Here is a 19,815-nt window from a genome sequence, read left to right as displayed (position 1 = left end):
ATCAAATCCATGCTCAGTGATGTCATGATGGGAACTTGAAGTCAACTGTGGTGGTAATGTTGACACCATGTGAATCAGCAACCACCACAAATTAGAGCTTGTATTCCCCTGGAGAGCCAATTAAACATTTACCAGCAGTCACTGTAATATACACTGCAGAACCCCAGAATGGCTTAGGAATCAGAGATACCAGTAACATCTGCAAATAAGGGTGTGGGTGGGCTTTAAAAACAGGCAAATTCCACACTCCCACCGGCCCCTTCCACACACACTCGCAAGCGTGTGCATACAACCAGGTGACTCCTAACCCACCTCCCCAGCATAAGCCAGGAGTTTCCCTGAGGAAGTTAATTCAAAAGGCTCTAGACCCCTGGACTCAGGCATAGAAGAAGACAGGGGTAGCTTACTGAAAACAAAAGAATCTGGTAAGAGACCTCACATTGAAGCACTGGATCTTCAGCCTCCTTCCCTAGTCAGCTCTAAGAATACTGGCAGCCAGGACTCTTCTAGCTGAGAAAACTGACCCAAAAGAAGAGATACAGACACTGAATATTAGGAATCCTCCAATGAAATGCCCAGATCCTAGCCTTTTCACAGTCACTGAAGCCACCATTCATTCATTCATTCATTCAACAAATACACACTGAGTGCTAATATCCCAAGCACTGCAGCAGGTGCAAAAGACACAACCACGAACAAAACAAAGACCCCAACCTCACAGAGCTTTTATTCTTCTGGAGAAAGACAACAAATAAATCTAAACAGCATACTGTACTGTCACATCGAGTGATGATAAGTCCATTGGAAACAAAAGCAGAGTAAGGCCGAGGTGGAAATTTTATAAAGGGTCATCAGGGAAAGCCTCTCGGATAAATTGCTTTTTGAGCCGAGATCTGAAAGAAGTGGGAGGAAAAAGCCAAGTGAACACTTAAGGGATGTTCTCTCCAGGCAGAGGACACGGCAAGGGCAAAGGCCCTGAGGCAGCAATAATCCAGATATGATGGGAATGGCAGGGTGGCCAGTGCAGCTGGGACAAAAGAAGAAAGGAAGAAGGAGACAGGAGATGAGGTCAGAGAGACAGAATGAGTCCACATCACGCAGGCCTTGGAGAAGACACCATCAGCTCACCCAGAGCTCCCAATCAGATTTTCCGTGTCTCACTTGTCCATGTGGAGGGACAGTCCACAGAGTCTAGACCTTTGAGGAAATCCTCTCGCATGAAAAACAGAGGCCAACACAAACCAAAAAACAGGGAGCCAAAGAAAACGTCTACGAAACCATGATTAATTATCATAGGCTTCAGCTCTAAGAAAGGAGCAGAGCAAATATGCAAGACCTAAAAATAAATAAACCTAGAGCTGAAGAAGGCAATTAAATAAAATAGAATTAACTGATAAGCAGTACACTGGGTAGTGGTTCATTTATTTTAAAGTGCAGTCATGAACCACATAATGACATTTCAGTTAACAACAGGCAGCACATATGCCCATGGCCCTATGAGATTATAATGGAGCTGAAAAATTCCTGCAGCCTAGGGACATTACAGCCATCGTATCATCGTGGCACAATGCATTACTCACGTGCTTGTGATGCTGCTGGTGTAAACATACCTACTGTGCTGCCAGGCCTATACAAGTATCACACTTAATTATGTACAGAAGGCTGGATGCAGTGTCTCACACCTGTAATCCCAATACTTTGAGAGGCCAAGGAAGGAGGATTGCTTGAGGCCAGGAGTTCAAGGCCAATATAGTTCAAGACCTCCCACCTCAGCCTGCTGGATAGCTGGGACCACGGGTGTGTGCCACCATGCCTGGCTAATTTTTAAAAAATATTTTGTGGAGACAGGGTCTCACTATGTTGCCAGGCTGGAGTGCAGTGGCACAATCTCGGCTCACTGCAACCTCCACCTCCCAGGTTCAAGTGATTCTCCTGCCTCAGCCTCCTGAGCAGCTGGCACTGCAGGTGCACACCACCATGCCCAGCTAATTTTTGTATTTTTAGTAGAGACGGAGTTTCACCATATTGGCCAGGTTGGTCTTGAACTCCTGACCTCGTGATCTGTCTGCCTCGGCCTCCCAAAGTGCTAGGATTACAGGCGTGAGCCACTGTGCCCAGCCACAAAAAAAGTTTTTAAAAGTAAAAAAAAAAAAAAAGAAAAAAGAAAAAATTTAAAAATAGGAAAAAGCTTATAGAATAAGAACATAAAGGAAAATATGTTTGTACAGCTGTACAACGTTATTTGTGCTTTAAGCTAAGTGTTATTACAAGAGTCACTAAGTTAAAAATTTTTTTTATAAAGTAAGTTACAGTAAGCTAAGGTTAATTTATTCTTGAAAAAAGAAAACATTTTTTAATGAATTTAGTATAGCCTAAGCGTACAGTGTTTACAAAGCTTACAGGAGTGTGCAGTGCTGTCCAACGCCTTCCATTCACTCACCACTCACTCACTGACTCACCCACAGCAACTTCCAGTCCTGCTCAATCCATAGGAAGTGCCCTGTACAGGTGGACCATCTTTTATCTTTTATACTGTACTTTGTGCTTTTTCTATGCTTAGCCGTGTTTAGATACACAAATCTCTCCCGTTGTGTTACAATTGCCTACAGTATTCAGTACAGTCACATGCTGTACAGGTTTGTGTCCTAGGAGGAACAGGCTATGCCATCTAGCCTAGGTGTATAGCAGGCTAGACCATCCAGGTTTGTGTGAGTCCACTCTGTGATGTTCGTACAATGACGAAATCACCTAATGATAAGCTTCTTAGAACGCTTTCCTCTTGTTAAGGGCTGCCTGACTGTATACTTGAGTCTCAGAAAAACCGATACCATGCTGAGCTAGACACAGAGCATAAATATCACAAACATTGTGTGAAATTGGACAGTACCTGGGAGCACTCCAGCTCCAGGAGGGTCAGAAAACTGAAGCCAGAGTTTCAGGCTTCTTACGCTTCCTGTGTTTCCACTTTGCTTTCCTTTGTTTTTTATTTTTTATTTTTTAATTTTGTTTGTAGAAACAAGGCCTCCCTGTGTTGCCCAGGCTGGTCTCGAACTCCTGTGCTCAAGCAATCCTCCTGCCTCAGCCTCCTAATCCCTTATTTTTTAGTAAGATTTTTTTTTTTTTTTAAGTTCTCACCAGTCTTAACCATGTTTAGGAGAGCTGTGGAAGGGGAGTTTTTTCTAACTGGTACAAAACGGCCTGGAGTTTTTTCTAAGCTTGCACAAAAATGCTTGCTATCATCATAACCATCATCATTATCATCATCTTCATCATCATCATCATCATCATCAAACAAAGCCATAACAGTAGGAACTGAACTGTGAGAGCACGCTGAAGGTAGAACTCAGGAGAACAGAGGCCTCAGTACTATATTAGCAGCTCCATCCTCTGGAGAATCTTCTTTCAGAGTTAGATCTTAGAGATCCTCATTTATATTTTATTTGTAAAGTCCAGCCTTCCTTTTCATTACCCCTGCTACATCTGCAGCCTGTTACACCTTACACTTTTTTTAAAGTGTAAAAAGTGTTGCTTTCTCCAGTGCAAAGCAGGAGATAGACTCTCAGGAAAGAAGAGGTATGTAATTATTACATGCATTATCTCAATACTTCCATGGATAGGTAAGGACCTTGTAACTGATGAGAAATTGAGGTGCATAGAGATAAAATCACTTGTTCAAAGTAAGCGAGCTAGAGTTGGCAGAACAGGGATTTCATAGTCATCTGTATGACCCTCAAATTATGTTTTTAGTTACTAGATCACACTGTCTTCAGAGATGATTTACAGTCAATTCTTAAGAAACCTGTGCTAAACAACTACTCTCTTTGATTTGGCAGGCTGGCGAGAAGGGAAGGAAGGGAGGAGACGGAAGGGAGGGAAGGGAAGGGAAGGGAGGGAAGGGGAGGGGAGGGGAGGGGAGGGAGGGGAGGGAAGGTGAGGGCAGGAAGAGGAGGGGAGGGGAGGGGAAGAAGAAGAGGGGAGGGGAGGAAGAGGAAGGTAGGTGAGGGAAGGTGAGGGCAGGAAGAGGAGGGGACAGGAAGGGAGGGGAGGGAAGGAGAAAGGAGGGGAAGGGACAGAAGCCATCATCAACCAGTCTCCATTTCTCACCTGCAAGTTCTCAGGAATAATAAGAATAACAAAATGCAGTCAGTTACTCTGACAGTTGATGCACTAAGAGCGTTGTATGATTAATTTCATTTTAGTCCTCACAACAACCTTATGTCATCCCACTGGTTTTATTCCTAATGTACTGATGGGAAGTGGTGGCTGAGAAGCTTAGGTCACTTAACTACATAGCAGTAGATTTGGAATCAAAAGCAGATTGGCAGATTCTAAGCCATGCCCTCTACCTACCAAAGGACTCAGCACCCTGATCCAATATGCCTCTTCTTCATGCATCTCCATCTAGGGACACTTTCTAAGCATCCCTTGATACCATTTCTAGTTTTGAATCTGAATGTCTTGGAAATCTGTCTAGCCATCCATATAGCCCAGATAGCATATCCTGGGGCCCCACCTCCTGGTTCAGAATCAGTTTCATCAAATATTTTCCTTGACCATTGAACACCTGCCAGATTCACATCCCGCACATGAGCTCATTGACTGCCCACAGCAGTGTTGTGTGGTGGAAGTTTCTCCACTGTCATCCTCATTTCAGACTGGGGTCCTGTGGCTCGGAGAGGTTGTGTTCACGGAGCTAGAGCACTGGAAAGCCAGGACTTGAGTCCAGCTCTTTGGATTCCACGTCTCAATCCTTTGTATCATGTAGACAGCTGGTTCTCAGGAGTGGATAATCCAACCCGCCTCATTCCAGTTGCGTTAGAAACTTGGTCCTATTTCCTGTGGCTCAAATCCTGTTCTCAAGCCCTACTTCCTTTCCCAGAGGCGGAGCCTGGTTCACACTATAAGAGGCGGTAACACAGGGGTGGGGGCTGCAGAGGAGTAGGTGGCAAGGGCACACCCTTTGACCATCAATCTGAATATGGCATGTTTCTTTCTGCTACCTCTAATCTCTCACCATAGTCCCAACAACCATCACATCCATTTATCTTCAAAATCACTGACACAGTGTCCCCTTTGGAAGAGCAACCACTTCCCTTGCCTACCCTACCAGCATATCTGTTCCACCCAGACCCTCCGTTCCTGGCCAGACCCAGCCAGCCCAGACACACACCAGGGAGCTGTCAGGCAGCCTTCCTCCTTTGGAATTTTTTCAGCAAACATGAGAGTTTCCTTCCCACCAGGGTTGGGAAAACCATCCCATCCTGAAAGACCGGACCACAGCCTCTTAGTCTTAATACTTGCTGAAACAGAAGTAAAAAGGGCTTCTTAGTATGGGGGCACCATTCTTGGCCTGGCAAACATTTCCCATGCTCTTCACTGTAGAGAGAGGAGGGAGTTGGAGACGGAGTGTGTGGGTTGGTAGGAGCTACCGCCTCCCTGTTTTTCTTGGTGTCAATTAGCGTAATTTAAAAGGCAAGGGGAAAAAACTGCTATCTATGTGACTGCTTTCGCTTTAAACTTGTCCGACTTTGGAGGCTGCTTATGGCCAAGTGACCCATATTTTAAAAACATTTACAATAAAATGATGTATTTTCTTTTTGTGCCATCAGCTTCCCTTATGAAAAGCAGAAATGCTTTAAAATTGTCCCTTTTTGTTAGCAGTAATGGCTGTGCTATATTTCAGCTCATTCCCCTCGTGGGCATAGAAAGGGAAGGGTAATAAAGGGCACAGCTGTAGGCACTTTATGGCCTGCGTGGGGGGTGGGGCGGGGGGAAGGGGATGGAGGCAAGAAACAGATTGACTGTGTGTCAACAAATGCAGCTGGGAAAGAGAAAGCTCTTGAAGACCTCTGCAACTTAAAGTCCTGGATAAATGATGTTCCTATTTGGAAAGGAAAAAAAATGGAGGTGAAATTCAATAAAGGATGGCTGAAAAGAGAAGGGTTCCAAAGGCCTTTCTCTGCAGCTAGGCAGCTCCCAAGAGAAATGAGCAAAAGTGGCTATAGCCGACAGGGGTGGGGGTGGGAGGGGGGCTGCAGCCCAAAGAGGCAACAAAGGCCCATCCCAGCCAATGCATTACAACGCCAGGCTCGGCCAAGCTGGGCCCTGATGAGACCCGCCAAGTTGGGGGTAGAAATGGTCGATTTGAAAGAAATGCCCCAGAAACTCTGACACAGTTATACTTCAGGGCATGCTCATGCCTTGCATTTGAGGAAGAAAAAGACAGAAAATAGATGACCCCTTAGGGCAGAGGCTGAGTCAGGTTATGATAGAAAAAAACATTGCTCTGGGGGTCAGGAGACTTAGATCCAGCCCCAACTCTGGCATTGACCAACTTTGTGAGGTAAGCACGTCCACGAGCAGTGTCAGCCCTGGATTTGCAGGCCCTTGATTGGTGATGAAAACTTGCCCTCCCAGTGTCTCCCTGGAATCTCACCAACACCCTGGGAAGCAAGTTGGGATCCTTGGCCCCACAATCTGCACATAAGAAAACGAAGTCTCAAGGAGAGAAAGTGCTTGCCGAGGGTCACACAGATAACGAATAGAAGAGGCAGTGCTTACCTGCAGGAGAACCCCTTCCTTCCTTTTCCATTCCATTAGCCTTGGTGAATGGAGAGAGAAGCTTTCCTTTATGAGAACCCCATAGGGAAAGCCTCCAGGAAGAAGTAGCTGTGTCTTCTGGGGACCAGCACGTCCCACAGAGGTTGCTGGGTGCCAAATCTACAGCAAATTATATCTGTTAGAAAGCAAGGAGAGGCCGGTACGGTGGCTCATGCCTGTAATCCCAGCATTTTGGGAGGCTGAGGCAGGTGGATCATGAGGTCAAGAGATTGAGACCATCCTGGCCAACATGGTGAAACCCCGTCTCTACTAAAAATACAAAAATTAGCCGGGCATGGTGGTGGGCACCTGTAGTCCCAGCTGCTCGGGAGGCTGAGGAAGGAGAATCCCTTGGACCCAGGAGGCGGAGGTTACAGTGAGCTGAGATCTTGTCACTGCACTCCAGCCTGGGTGACAGAGGGAGACTCCACCTCAAAAAAAAAACAAAAACAAAAACAAAAAAGCAAGGAGCAGAAACCTCACTCAGTCTAGCTTATATAACAAGCGAATCTCACAACACCTGGAAGCCCAGAGGGTTGGTCTAGCGGCTCCACGCTGGTAAGGAAGCATCGCTCTGCTCCTTCACTCCAAAGAGAACTTCACCCTGAAACTAGTAGCCAAATGGCAGAAGTTCCAAGCATAACATCCAGACATGACAACAGCCAAGAAGATCACCTTTCCCTGCAACTCCCTCTTAAGAGTAAGAAACCTTCCCAACAGACCACCTGAAGACTCTTTGGAAAGAATTGGGTCAGCTGCCCGTTCCTGAACCAATTATCAAGGGGAGTGGGATTACCCTTAGTTAATAAAAGCCTTTACACGGAATCAGGGCTCAGGTCAGCTCTCCCCGAAGCCCATGGTGAGGAGTGGAGACGTGAGAAAATAGGAATCTGCTGGAAAGAAAGTTGTAGACACAAATTTTGGGTAGGCAACCAATAGTGACCACTGAACCAATGGCATCCACTAAAGAGGTTTGAGAAATACATGACTCTGACTATGTATCTGTTGGAATGGCTAAAATTAAAAAAAAAAGAAATGTGCCCCCAAAATGAGACAATGTATATTAAGTGCTTAGCATAACACCAGGCTCATGGTAAGCAATCAATAAATACTATCTGTTATTATTATTGTTATTATTATTCTTGAGATGGAGTTTCGCTCTTTGTTGCCCAGGCTGGAGTACAATGGTGCGATCTTGGCTCACCGCAACCTCCACCTCCCGGGTTCAAGTGATTCTCCTGCCTCAGCCTTCCTGAGTAGCTGGGATTACAGGCATGTGCCACCATGCCCGGCTAATTTTGTATTTTAGTAGAGATGGGGTTTCTCCATGTTGGCCAGGCTGATCTTGAACCCCCAATCTCAGGTGATCCACCTGCCTCAAACTCCCAAAATGCTGGGATTACAGGCGTGAGCCACCGCACCCGGCCAAGAGTCTGCGCTTCTAACCAATCACAGGTGAAGGCAGTGATGCTGGTCTGCAGACCACACCTTGAGAAGCAAGGCTCTAGGTCTCAGGGAAGGCCATGAATCAGAGGAATTGGAGAGAAATGGGGGGGGGGTTCTCACACAGGTGGTGGGAACAAATCTAGAGTGTAATGTTCCAAAACTGTTATGAAGACTGCATTTAAAGTTGGTGTCACTTAAGAAACATAGGTTACAGAATGGTTACCACATATTAGCAAGAATTAGACAAGACTGACTATACTGTTGTGATTAAAACAACAAACAAATATGTAGGGTGTTTTTAAAACACTCAATTGCTCTGCCGTCTTGTTAAATACATGGCCTTATGAGGTAGATTTTAGCATTATCCCCATTTTACAGAGACTTCAATAAATTTGCCCAAAGTCACCCAATCAGCATAAGTGACTAAAACTAGATTAGATTTCCAGCTTCTCTAACTCTACATTTTTTTCAATCTTTCAAGCTTTTATTTAAGTGCAATGATCCAGGATAGATTTTAGATCTTGTTGAAAGGAGCCACATCCATGGGCTATGCATAATCCTCAAAAGCAGCAATCTGCTCCTCCAGCACATCTGTTCCAACTTTATCATCTTCAACCACCTCCTCCAGCACATCTGTTCCAACTTTATCATCTTCAACCACATACTGTATTTGAAGCTTCTTAAATCTGTATCCCCACTGGAACTAGTTTAGAAGAGCCCCAGACTAAGCCATCTGCTTGAATGCTTCTGATGCTCTCCTTTAATTTCGCTGTATCTGTCTCATCATCCCAAGGGTTCACATCTAGTAAGATGGAGGACTTGGCAACAAGTGCAGAGTTTTTTTTTTTTTTCTTTTAGGTTTGATGATCCTCTCTAATTTTTGCACTTATCATGTATTTTTTCTTCTATTGATCTTATTTTACTGTGGGTTTTTTTTTTTTTTTTTTTGGTTTTGTTTTGTTTTGTTTTGTTTGGAGATGGAGACTCACTCTGTTGCCCAGGCTGGTGTGCAGTGGCATGATCTCGGCTCACTGCAACCTCTGCCTTCTGGGTTCAAGCAGTTCTCCTGCCTCAGCCTCCTGAGTAGCTGGGATTACAGGTACCCACCACCACGCGTGGCTAATTTTTGTGTTTTTAGTAGAGAGTGGGGTTTCACCATGTTGGTCAGGCTGGTCTCGAACTCCTGACCTCAAATGACCCACCCGCCTTGGCCTCCCAAAGTGCTGGGATTACAGGCATGAGCCACCATGCCTAGCCTTAAGTGCAGGTTTTTTTGGCTTTCTTTGATCATATTGTACAAGGCGTTCTTACCTTAGCCTCTTTGCTTCTTCACTTTCCTCCTCATCAGATCCAAGGAGATCAATTTCATCATCATCTTTACTATCTGTAGCTCCACTTCCTGTAGTGTCTTCCACATTAGCAGGACCATACCTGCCCACAGCTTTCCTCACTCCTGGCAGTCTGGCCTTTTCCTTGTCATAAGACTTGATCTGATTATAACAATGTAGGGCATGACACAAGTCAGCAGGCGGTGGGCTGGACGCTGCTTCAAATACTGCCACATGTGCTTGTGATGGCACATACCCCTTGATGTAGCTCTTGTCTGCCAGGTAGTCGTTGAGCACCTGGAGGCTAGCAGGGCTTTTCAGGTCTCCGAAACCCATGGCGTCGTCCACTGTATCCAAGAGCTGGGAGCAGCAGAAAGAGCGCAAGTTGTGCGCGCCCTGTGCTGAGAGAGGAAGAAGCTACATTCTTTTTTTTATTCCTCTAACATTTTATCACCCAAGCTTCCGCTCCTCAGCAGAAAAATAAGTAACCTTGTTTTATCTGTAGACCCAGAACCCGTCTTTGACTGACTGTTGCTCCCACTTGCTACAGCAGGACCTGAGTTCCAACAATCCCCAAAGTGTTTCTGGAAATCCCCATAAAGTATGTTGCATGTATTCACAAAATTAAGATAACCATCTGTAGAGCTTAAGCTATATATATCCAGGTTGGTGTTGTTTCAATATTTCCTCATGCCTGTACCTAACATCCAGCCACACTTCCCTAAGCACCATTCCTGGAGCATCTGATGCACCTGTTATACCTGCCCCAGCTCCTCTCCAGTGATGAATCCCAACGTCTCTGCTTGGTGAACTCCGCTTTCAAAATTCATCTCAAAGTCACCTCCTCTGTGAAGCTAAAAGTGCCTAGAAAACAAAATCCGTGATTTTTTTTCCTTCCGTTGTGTCTAATTTATTAACCAACACGTTTTATAAAGTGCCTGCCAGGGGCCAGAGTATGAGGATTAAAATGAATGAATAACGTAGAGCTTAGCTCAATGCCCAGCACCCTAAAAACACTGCATAGGAGTTAGTTATGATGCCGACGATGACACTGCTGTTGAGTCTGAGAGAGAGAGAGAGAGAGGACGAACGCACAGCCCGGGATCCAAGGGGCCTGGAGCTGCTGAGAAAGGCCCACAGGAAATCCCAAGACCTTGCAAGCTGAGCTTTGTAATAAGGCACAGGGCACTTTTGGATCACACGGACGGGATTCTAATCCAGTCTAGCTTCTGCAAGAGATCAAAAAAATTCCTCCAAGGAGTGGGCATAGAATAGAGCAGTATAAACAAAAATAAATACGCATTCCAAGAAGCTGCTAAAGCTCTAACCTTTCTAGACTACGCTTTGGAAGTGCCAGTTTACACCAGGCTCGACAGTCGAGCCACTTGGATCCGAGAGCCCATGGTCCAACTGGACCACCCAGCCTGCTCAGGACACCCGCCTCGCGAGTGGCAGCGCCAGGACTCGGGTCCAGATGTGCCTGGGAAGCTTCCCCAGGGGAAGTCCGCCCTGGACCCCTGGAGACCCACATCGTCCGGTGTGTTTTCCTTTCACAACACTTCCCACAGCCTGTAATTACATGATTATATATTTGGGGGCATGTGTTTACTGTCTGTCTCCCTGACTGGGCTGTCAGCGTTTTGTTCACCGCTGGGTTCTCAGGGCTCCGCGCTCAGGAAAAGTTCAGCGAGGTTTGTGTTCAGGGAACTGGGGAGGGCGGGGCCCTAGCGAGGAGCAGCTGGGCCCCGGCGCGGGGATGGGCGGGGCCCGGGGAGTAGGAGGGGTCTGAGGGGCTGCTGGGCAAGGAGTGTCCCCCCAGCACTCTACCCAGAGCAACCCCGAGAGTCTAAGACCCTCGAGGTGAACAGCACCCGTCCGATGGGTAGCCTGCTCCAGCCAGACCATCCTCCACCATGTCCACATTCAGCTTTCAGAAAATGTCCATTCTAACCATTGTAGTGGCCCTTTCCCGCCTTCAGAATAAAATCCAAATCTTAAATGCAAGATTATACGCATCTGTATTCAGTTATATTCCAAACGCTTATTATTCTGAAGGGTTTTTTTTAAATTAAGCATTAAAAGATACTTTAATAAAGCAACTCATGGATATGTGATAAAATTGCACAAAAATATACACTCACAAGTGTATGTAAAACTGGTGACACCTGTATAAATTTGGCGGGTTGTATCGATGTTAATTTCCTGATGGTGATAATGTAATATAACCATGCACGGGGTTTCATTTGTTTTATTTCTTACAACTGCGTATGACTCTAAAATTACCTCCTAGTAGTTTTTTATAAATATACATATATAACAGAAGATAGTTGCCAATAAGCTATTTTTAAATACTTTCTATGTATACCTCGTGTTCCCTGAAAGGTACTTGAAGGGAAAAACCAGGTCTGCTTAATTTTCATAACAGCAATAGAAGTTAGTAACTTCGTACATAGTACAAATGAATCTCTAAGAATTCTCAGGTCACAGTTCAGTGCCTAACTCAATGATTAAGCTTGCGGGACCTTTTAAGCCCTGGGAGAGACCCTGGCAAAAGGTTGACATGATCATATATTTTTGTAAAGTTTGAAAAATTAAGACATTTTAGTGGCCATCTATTAAGATCACTGTTTCTTTTCATTCTAACTTCCCTTTATCGAATTTCTCTTCCATCAGTGGCAATGTCCTGGCTCAGGGCATTTTGGGGTCTTGCTAAGGGGAGATTGAGTTGGAAATGCTCCGTTTTAATCACACTTTGGAAAGATGTTTTGGGGACTTTTTAGTAAAACAGGTGAGAAATTTGCAGCCTCCTGATGCGGATACACATGAAGGGTATCTTTTATTTTTGCATCTTTAAATATATTTTTGAAATCCTCTAGAAAAATTAACATAGTAAAAAAATGGTACATGAAACAAAAAGAAACAAAGATGAGCAATAAAACCAAAGAAAATTATTCTGACACTGAGAAGCATAACAAAATCAATTTCAGATAACACTAAAACATAATGAATTGAGAATAAGAGACACATTTTAAATAACAACAATGGTCAGGCTTTTGGATTGCTTGATAATCTAATGATAAGAGTGAATTACAGGGACCCACTCGGAATAGATTTAAACTTGCTTACTGATTTGCTAACGAATACTAACAACTCTGAAGATAATATCAAATGCCTGACCCACGTTACGGGGACATACTGGTTATGGGTGTTACCAATTCAATGAGTCACTGTGCATTAGGCATTCACTGGGCGAGAAAACTTTCACTGCCCTGGAAGATTACAGTTCATTCATGACAGGAGCTTGATATTTCCTCAAATTTGACAACCCTCCTAAAAAAAACTTATATCGCTTATATGTGACATTTGTTACGGAGTTGAAACAAAGAATTCCAAACTCTCCATATAAAAACAAATTATGTTTTTATTTTTATGTATTATTATTATTATTTGAGACCCAGTCTCTGTCGCTTAGGTTGGAGTGCAGTGGTGTCATGTTGGCTCACTGCAGCCGCTGCCTCCCAGGTTCAAGTGATTCTCCTGTCTCAGCCTCCTAAGTAGCTGAGATTACAGGCATCCGCCACCACACCCGGCTAATTTTTGTATTTTTAGTAGAGACGGGGTTTCGCCATGTTGGCCAGGCTGGTCTTGAACTCCTGACCTCAGGTGATCCACCCACCTTGGCCTCCCAAAATGCTGGGATTACAGGCATGAGCCACTGCACCCAGCCTCCATATAAAAACAAATTTATGATCAACCACACTAGAAGAGAGAGGCTGATTATCTTTCTATTTTCTCTATGGAAAATGTAACAAAATCCTTGTTTATACAAAGATGTATCTTGGTCCATTTGGGTTACCATAACAGAATACCTTAGGCTGGGTATTTTATAAACAATAGAAATGTATTGCACACAGTTTTGGAGGCTGGGAAGTTCAAGATCAAGGAGCCAGCAAACTCAGTGTGTGGTGAGGGCTTGCTCTCTGATTAAAACATGGCACTCTCTTGCTGAGTCCTTACGTGGCGGCAGGGACAAATGAGCTCCCTCAAGCCACTTTTATAAGGGCACGAGTCCCATTCATGAGGGTGGGGTATTGTGATTGAATCACTTCCCAAAACCTCATCTCTTAATCCTATTACCTTGGAAATTAGGTTCCAACATAAAAACGTAGAGAGGACACCAACATTTAGACTATAGCAAGGTGATTAAAGATTATGCAGTCAAATATAGTAGGAAAATGATTATAATAGAGGATTTCAAATCGTTAATAAAAAATACTAGGTATTTTTCAGAAAAACCTTGTGATGTTCATGGTACTGGACAACTTCATAAAATGTGTATGTAAGCATTCACTTTCATGTCTAACTCGGCATTCGTAGTTTTGTATTCTTTTGTTACAGAACCAAGAACTACAGAAGCATCAGGCCTCCCAAACCTGGATCTGCCTCCATCTCTGTAATCCAAGGGCACATGCTGCCTCTGCTTACTTGTCAGCGCCAGCTTCCACCACCACCCACCATCCCCAACCACACAGACACACCCAGGAGTTCCACGCACCAGCACTTCACATATGTTACCTCATTTAATCTTCACACAAACACTTTTAGCTAGATTCTGTTTTTATTCCAACACTGATGGATTAATGGCAGAGCAGGGGTTCGAACCTAGGTAGCCAGGTTCCAGCGTCCATGCTATTAATGATGACATTCGGTTTCCTGCCAATGTTGGTCATATCATCTTTAAAATTTATGAAGAACTACTAACCGTGCTAGAGTTAGAGGCATTTTCATTCCATTCTGCTAACAACCTCAGGAGATAGATCGAGACTCTTCACTTCCATGCAAGAAATGCTAAGTGTGCATCAATCAGAATAGGCTAGGACATGCTGTAGAAACCACCTCCACAACCTCTGTGCAACAATGAGGTTATTTCTCAACTCCTGTTCTATTTGTTTTATTTCCTCCCAGTCATGTGGCAGAAACACACCAGCGATCCTGCTGTCACAACCCGGCCTGATCGGGCTGCTCGGATTAGAGATAAGCATGAGATGCTATGGGGAAAAAGGGACAGATGGCACCTAACCTGGCTTTGGAAGGTGAGCAAAGAGTGACAAGGATGCTTTCCTAGAGGAGCTGATGCTTGAATGAGCTTTAGAATAGAGCAAAAATTAGCAAGGTGGATGACAGGAAGGAGAATTCTTTTTTTTTTTTTTTTTTGAGAGGGAGTTTCACTCTTGTTGCCCAGGCTGGAGTACAATGGCGCGATCTCGGCTCACTGCAACCTCCGCTTCCCAGTTCAAGCAATTCTCCAGCCTCAGCCTCCTGAGTAGCTGGGATTACAGGCACGTGCCACCACACTCAGCTAATTTTTTTGTATTTTTGGTACAGACGGGGTTTCACTATGTTGGTCAGGCTGGTCTCAAACTCCTGACCTCAGGTGATCCACCTGCCTCGGCCTCCCAAAGTGCTGGGATTACAGGAGTAAGCCACCGCTCTCGGCCAGGAGGGAGGATTCGCTAAGAAAAGAATTACTGCCCCTAATTTACAGAAGAGAAAACTGAGGCTCCTCCAAGCTCACATATCTCACCAGCAGAGGGCCAGGGATAGACTCACTGAATTGTCTGCTCTCCCTACAATGTCGTATGTCTGTCTTGCATGCAAATGTTTCAACATGCCTCTTCCCCTACCTGAATCAGAACCCAGCCCTCCAGCCCCCAGTGAGGGGGCACAAAGAGGAAAAGGAGCCGCCGCGGAAGGAAGGCATAGGCCAATGAGCCCCTGGAGCTGGGGGTCTGGGGAATGAGCACGTGGGAACCAGCCTAAGCATTTGTGAGCTCTGGAACAGCCACCCTGGGCTTCCGGACCTTCATTTGAATCTTTAACGAGCTGGAATGACCTGAGAAAGAGGCCTGGGAATCTACCGGGAAAACCCCAGCTCAGAGGGCCTCCAGTCCCAGGCTTCTGGACTCTTCATCTAGTGCTCCTCCTACTCCTAGCTGCAGCAGACACTGTGTTGGTACCTGCCCGGCCTACACCTGTCTCCCTGAGAGCTGTCCCCTCACACCCATTCTCAGAACCTTCTTGGTAATATCTGTGCCCTTCCACCCCAGCCTCAGCTGAGGTGGCCCAGACAGGGTTGTAGTACAGACAGAGTGGGACAGGGAGCAAAGACTGTGTGGCTCTGAAGCGAGTAATTGCAGCGCTGAACTTTCCAGGACACCCAGCGGTAGTACCATTCTTTTTTTTTCTTTTTTTCTTTTCTTTTCTTTTTTTGTCATCTCCTTTAAGGCAGTTGAGTGGGTTCTAGTGATGGTTCTGTTAAATTAAGTTTAGCCTAAAGCTGCCTCCTTACATATTTTAAGTTCAGCCTAAAGGCTTCTCCTACCTAGTGAACTGTAACCTAACTGGATGTGTGAACAGACCGTAACCTCCTCTTGTGCCAGTCACTGAATTTCTGCCAATCACAGGTGGCCAACTGTTCAAATCATGTTTAAATCAGGCGAATGCGTGTCGTAACCACGTGGGCTGTCTCTACACCTCCATTCTGCCTTCTGCAGGTCATTTTCCTTTTTCTGTCCGTAAATCTTCTTATACCACACGACTAGCCGGACCCTCTCATTGAGGGGCTACCCAATTCACAAATCCTTCTTTGCTCAGTTGAACTATGCCAGTGTGTACGTTTCACCTCTTCCTTTCCTCCTCTTTTTCTTTTCCTTTCTTTCTTTCTCCTTCTTTCCTGTTCTTCCCCGTCTTCCCCTTCCTTCCTTCCTCCCTCCCTTCCTCCCTTCCTCTCTCTCTTTCTCTCCCTCCCTCCCTCCCTTCCTTCCTTCCTTCCTTTCTTCTTTTTTTCTTTCACCCAGGCTATAGTGCAGTGGCATGATCACAGCTCACTGCAACCTTCCATCTCAGCCTCCCAAGTAGCTGGGACTACAGGCACATGTCACCACGCCTGACTATTTTTTGTATTTTTTTGTAGGGTCAGGGTTTCACTATGTTGTCCAGGCTGGTCTCGAAATCCTGGGTTTAAGCAATCCTCCTGCCTCGGACTCCCAAAGTGCTGGGATTACAGGGATCATCCTGATGCTGCCTGTCAGATTGTGTGTACGTGTGCCTTTTCCTGGGGCATGCTTCCTAGAAATCCTCTTAAGATCCTAGAGTGGGCCGGGCGCGGTGGTTCAAGCCTATAATCCCAGCACTTTGGGAGGCCGAGACAGGCAGATCACGAGGTCAGGAGATCGAGACCATCATGGCTAACACGGTGAAACCCCGTCTCTACTAAAAAAATGCAAAAAACTAACCAGGCGTGGTGGCGGGTGCCTGTAGTCCCAGCTACTCAGGAGGCTGAGGCAGAAGAATGACGTAAACCCGGGAAGCGGAGCTTGCAGTGAGCTGAGATCCAGTCACTGCACTCCAGCCTCAGCGACAGAGCGAGACTCCGTCTCAAAAAAAAAAAAAAAAAAAAAAGAAAGATCCTAGAGTGATCTGTGGCCCAGAAAAGGTTAAGAACTGTTAAAAGAAAAAAATTGGCCAGGCACCATGGCTCAAGCCTGTAATCCCAACACTTTGGGAGGCTGAGGTGGGAGGCTTGTTTGAGCCTGGGAGGTCAAAGCTGCAGTGAGCTGTGATTCTGTCACGGCACTACACCGGTGCGTGCAGGTTCTTATTCCTGTCCCCTCTCCCTCCCTCATCTGTTTTCCAGAGGTCTCCAGTTTTGGACACTGAGGTATCCAGACCCAATCTCAGGTGGAACAGAAACCAGAGTCCTTGGTGGCAGCTCTTGGGCCAGACCCTAATGCTCCTGATGGCTTCTGTAGTATGCACGGGCAGAGAGCTGTGGAGTTTGACTTCCTGCCTGGAATCAGGCCCTTCCTAATGGCTGAGAGTGAAAAGGGAGCTTCTTGGAGAGCCAGGCTGACCCACTCATGGAGGGAGCCAGGGAAGGGGGGCAGAACCGGCATGCTGTCTCATTCGTTTTGAAAGAATATTGTCTCTCTGTCTCCCAAGAGATGGGCTCAGTGGAGACTCTGGAAACTGAGCCAGGATTTTAGGACGTCTGGATTCCTCTCTCTGCATGGCAATAAATAAGCCCTATTCTTGGGGACACTTTGAGCATCACAAAATGATACATAAGAGAGTCATCAGAGCCGGGCGCGGTGGCTCAAGCCTGTAATCCCAGCACTTTGGGAGGCCAAGGTGGGTGGATCACGAGGTCAGGAGATCGAGATCATCCTGGCTAATATGGTGAAACCTCGTCTCTACTAAAAATACAGACAATTAGTGGGGCATGATGGCACGTGCCTGTAGTCCCAGCTGCTCGGGAGGCTGAGGCAGGAGAATCGCTTGAACCCAGAATGCGGAGGTTGCAGTGAGCTGAGATTGTGCCACTGCACTCCAGCCTCGGCGACAGAGCGAGACTCCGTCTAAAACAAGAGAGCCATCAGAAGATAATAATTTTTAAAAAAAATTTTTGGAGACAGTCTCACTGTCACCCATGCTGGAGTACAGCAGTATGATCATAGCTCACTGCAGCCTTGAACTCCTAGGCTCAAGCAATCCTCCTGCCTCAGCCTCCCGAAGTAGCTAAGACTACAGCCCTGCATCATCATGCCTGATTAATTTTTTATTTTTTTGTGGAGATGGGAGTCTCACTATGTTGTCCAGGCTGGTCTCAAACCCCGGGTATCAAGCAGTCCTCCCACCTGGGTCTCCCAAAGTGCTAAGATTACAGATGTGAGTCACAGTGCCCAACTGAGAAAATGATTTTTAAATGCAGGTCACATTTGTGGTTTGTGTTACTTCCTGGTTTTGCTAATTAAAGCAATATACAAACCCACCCCTTCCCTTTTTTCTTCCTATAGCTCTATCTATGAAAATTCTATGGTGGGCATTTTCTTCTTAGTTTTCCCCAAAGCCTAGTCAGTGTCTCTGGGACTTCAAGCAGGGGAAGAAAACCATTCTTATGAAGACAAGATTGTATAGATTTCTATTCCGGTCAAGTGTTAATGCCCAAAGAGTAGCTAATGCTTCCTTTCTCACGCCCTAGAAATCTTGGTGGCTGATCCTGGTTGGAGGCCATCCCAGACCCAAGGGCAGGTATATGGTGGCCGTTAAGAAGTTGGAGAAAGTTGTTAGAGTGAATCAACTGTGGACTCCAGCTCCTTATGAAAAGTGGGAAGTACATGCTGGGTTATAAGCTGTCCCTGAAGATGATCAGACAAGGCAAAGCGAAATTGATCATCCTCGCTAACAACTGCCTAGCTTTGAGGAAATCCAAAATAGAGTACTAGGCCCTGTTGGCCAAAACTGGTGTCCAGTCTTATTGCCACTACAGTGGCAAGTATATTGAATTAGGCACAGCATGCAGAAAATACTAGAGTCTGTACATTGTCTATCATTGATCCTGGTGATTCTGAGTTCATTAGAAGCATGCCAGAGAAGACTGGTGAAAAGTAAATCATACAAAATTTTCTTTAATAAAACTTGCCAGAACTTTTTTTTTTTAAAGAGTAGTTCATGTCACCATTGCAAGAGACAGTTGGAATCCTCCCATTTCCCCTGTTCTCAGTGTCACACACTGAGAACTCCTGCATGATGATAACCTCAGAGGGGTTCTCTATCAGATGCCACCTCCATCTCAGGAAGTGATGGGGGGGATGTTACATTGGACATTTACTGAGTACCAGGCTCTATGCTGCTTTAACACATCCAGTGCAGGATTTATGATCCTCATTTTCCAATCAGGGAAACTAAGTCTCAGAGCAACAAAGCTTTCCCAGGATAACTTAGCTAGGGGTCTCAGAGTCTGCCTGCAAACCTAAGTCTGATCTGGCCCCAGAAGCTGTGGGCCGTCCACTCTGTAGCTCTGTTTCAGAAACATCACTTTCCTTATTGTCGGTTAAGATTCCTTACTACCAGGGAATCCCGTTCTCTCCCAGTAGGAAATTTCACAAACCCCCTAGTCAACAGCGAATTGGACAGTCGCCCCATGAAAGCCTGGGCATCCATCTACTAAATGCAGGCTGGGGGAGGGGCTCAGGCAGTTGCTGGTTCTGGTCCCTTCTTGAGTTTGACTTCATTTCCTGCCCTTGGAGGCCATGGGACACCCCCATATCTTTCCCATACATTGACCTTTTTTGATTAAATAGGAAGAATAGATTTTTGCTTCTTTTTTCCTTTCTTTCTTTTTTTTCGAGACAGTGCCTTACTCTGTTGCCAGGCTGGAGTACAATGGTGTGATCTCAGTTCACTGCAGCCTCGTACTCCTGGGCTCAAGTGATCCTCCTGCTCAGCCTCCCGAGTAGCTGGGACTACAGGTGCACACCACCATACCTGGGAAATTTTAAAATTTTTTGTAGAGATGGGGTCTCACTATGTTGCCCAGGCTGGTCTTGAACTCCTGGCCGCAAGTGATCCTCCTACCTCAGGCTCCCAAAGCACTGGGATT

The 19,815-nt window shown here is 45.7% G+C and overlaps 1 long non-coding RNA gene and 1 pseudogene across 1 annotated transcript; one reads left to right on the top strand and one right to left on the bottom strand.

Moving 5' to 3' along the window:
* Positions 1 to 3,362: 3,362 nt before the first annotated feature.
* Positions 3,363 to 17,950, top strand: LOC139356525 (uncharacterized). Its single transcript, XR_011608510.1, has 3 exons — positions 3,363 to 3,573; positions 13,773 to 14,467; positions 17,071 to 17,950. It is a non-coding gene; the product is annotated as an uncharacterized lncRNA (long non-coding RNA).
* Positions 8,561 to 9,710, bottom strand: LOC105497681 (elongation factor 1-beta-like; annotated as a pseudogene).
* Positions 17,951 to 19,815: the final 1,865 nt, after the last annotated feature.

Source organism: Macaca nemestrina, chromosome 10, assembly GCF_043159975.1.
Source record: "Macaca nemestrina isolate mMacNem1 chromosome 10, mMacNem.hap1, whole genome shotgun sequence".
In the NCBI taxonomy this organism is placed as follows: domain Eukaryota; kingdom Metazoa; phylum Chordata; class Mammalia; order Primates; family Cercopithecidae; genus Macaca; species Macaca nemestrina.
This window is presented reverse-complemented; position numbering and strand designations above follow the sequence as displayed.